We start from the raw sequence: 3,033 nt of genomic DNA, 5'->3' as shown, positions 1-3,033 counted from the left end.
GTCAACAAAACACACAAAAATCACCACAATCCAATGCCATCCATGCCCTCAATAATGTTTAAATTCAAGACACCCCACAAAAAGACTTGGTCCATGCACCACTCACTACCCCTGGGCCTACTGGCTAGTGTGGCTTTACAGGCACCCCAAAATGGATACTGTGGCTACCCACAATATATTTTTTTTAAAGTTGGGAAAAAGTTTTAAAATTGTAGTTGCAGCAACTGCAATGCCCCAAATAAACAACACCAACTTACTCCAAAGTCCAAAAAGTCCTCAAATACAAATATCCAGCAGCAGCCACAAAAAGTAATCCTTCCAGCTCCAGATCCAAATGAAAAGTAACCAGAAGATGGGCAAAGCACTGGGAGGAGCCTGCTGGACAGGAACAGGAAGTTAGAGACTCTGGGGCACTTCCTTCCTCCCACCCCCCCCCCCCAAAATGGACTCCTTCCACAAAAAAGTGCAGCCAACTCGCAATCTGAGGAGTTATTCTGATCAAAATCATGATTTTCAGAAGGTTTATGCTGCCTGCGGTGGATTTCTTGTGCAGAATTGCAATTTAGTACTAATTAGTTACCATTTGATTACTTATAGGCTGTATATGTAATCCTCAGAGAGTTTTACATTTTTCTCTGAGAGGAGTTCATTATTTATTCCATTCTTGTTTATTTTACTGATGGCATATCATTTAATCTTTCACTATTCATTTCCCTATAATTCTATAGTATTCTATGAATCCCCAATTTTCTCTTGATTTATTCATTTCTCATTTCGGAAGGACTGTCCTTTATCTATTGACACAGTGTATAAAATCTTGATCATGGATTGCCTTTATGTAAGACATGATCAGTTTATTTTAAAAATTCGTCCCCTAATGGCAGAAATAGCCAAGGCCTATTGATAAGGCTCGGCTTCTCGTGGCCGTTCGGGGACTGGTGCGTGGGCAGAGAAGGAAAAGGACTCTGTCTCTTCTTTCTTGCCCACAGGAGGACAGTGTCCACTTTTCCTGCTCTGCCTCTAGCAGCTTATTCCCTTTCTTTCTGTCTCTGTTTCGCTCTTCTCACTTTCTGAAAACCTTGAATTCAAGAAACGCCTGGTAACCCCTTTTCTCTCCTTTCCTTCATTCGATCCCCTGTTGAAAAGATACAAAAAGATAAGAAATACTATTGCTGGAAATGCCATCTTTTTTTTGCTGAAGATGTGCATTTATTAAAAAATATAAATAGGTACGTAATACATCACTGAAAAAGCTGAAACAAAACGGTGTCAGAATGAATACATATTCGAGTACAAACATATATCTACTTGGCACCCTTTCAAAATGTACTGCATGTTAAAATGGGCATTTTCGTGCTCATTTAAACAAGCATTGAAAATGCAATGGGTCTCGCCTTTTATTAAGTTAAAGTCATTTGCTTTGCTAATGGTATTGTATAGCAAAGCAAATGGCTTTAACTTAATAGAAGGCGAGACATATTGCGTTTTTAATGCTTGTTCAAACAGGGAACCCTCCGTGAGAGCCTCACTTGAAAGAGACAGCAGTCCACAGACATGTGTACATTTTTGACTAAAGGTGGCGGTAAGTTGTGGGTTACAGCGCCGGATGTTTATCTTTTTTTGTGACCTAAAAATTAATGCTAAATAATTCTAGTTAGGATCCCGTTGGTATTTAGGGCATGAGGGTCTTATGTGCACATGACTGGAAAGCGGCTGAATATCCTCTTCTTCCACCTCCATGCCATTTTTGAGCCAACAGCGCTTTGCATTCTGGAACTCGCAGTTCTGTTTTGATTTTCATTGAAAACACGAGTTTATAAATCCAGCATGCAAAGTGCTCTTGCTTAAATAAACATCTAATGCTGGTTAAGGGCTCACCCGTATCACGGCATTATCTCTCACCTTGACACAGATAGTATTTGTGCAGTTTGTCAGCCTCTTTTATAAGTCCAAGGCTAATATTGTTTGCATATTGTGTTTATGACCAATTTTGCAACGTTAGCACCCCTAGAGCAGTATGTTCCTCATAAAACTAGCACCAAGGTACGCAGTGTGATGTAACCACTCAGACACAGGGCTGGACACAGTTGTACCTCATTTTGTAACGGGCACTGGTGAGTGAACGGGAACAAGTGTAGCGCGCTCCCATTTTACCACTAGTGAATGGGTCTAAATGACTCCACATACATTAGAATGAAAGTGCCCACGACATATGGTTGTAGCAGCCCAGTGCATTATTTGAATTGGAGTCTCCCTGAGCAGCGCAAACAACAGATGGTGCCTACAGGGAGAAGCTAAGAGGCCCCCGACATCGCCATAGCCATTCCTGATGGCTACAAGATCACTTGGAGGGATCGCACCAACCAAACCGGAGGAGGCATCGCTATCGTCCACAAAAACACCATCCGCATCACGACCAACTCCGACGACACCCTCTCCGCCGCCGAGCACCTTCACTTCCAGATACACACCGACCACAAGACCACCCTCAGAGGCACCCTCATCTACAGACCCCTGGGACCACGCACACAATTCAGCGAAGCCATCGCAGACTTCATCAGCCCACTTGCCCTCACCTCCTCAGACTACATCCTCCTAGGGGACTTATTTATTTATTTGATGTATATAGCGCGTAATCACCCCGGGTCTCTAAGCGCTTTTCCAGGTATATGCCAAACAAATTCTACAGCCGATTATCACATTACAGCACACCCCATGCTTGCTGGAAAAGCACTGTTTTTAATTTTTTCCGAAAAGGCAGCAAGTTGGATTCCTTGCGCAGTTCGGTTGGTAAACTATTCCAGACCGCTGGGAAGATGTTAGAGAAGGCGCGACCACCAAGAGTGGATAATCTAAAACGCGGTTGGGTTAGAAGGGTAGCATCTGAGGAACGCAGCCGTCTACCGGGTTTGTATGGGGCCAGACGGGTTTTAATGTAACTTGGCGCCTTTCCATACAGGGCTTTGTGTGTAATGCAAAGCCCTTTGAACAACACCCTCTGTTTGACGGGCAACCAATGGAGTTCACGCAATA

Source organism: Lissotriton helveticus, chromosome 3_1 (assembly GCF_964261635.1).
Source record: "Lissotriton helveticus chromosome 3_1, aLisHel1.1, whole genome shotgun sequence".
Classification (NCBI taxonomy): Eukaryota; Metazoa; Chordata; class Amphibia; order Caudata; family Salamandridae; genus Lissotriton; species Lissotriton helveticus.
This window is presented reverse-complemented; position numbering follows the sequence as displayed.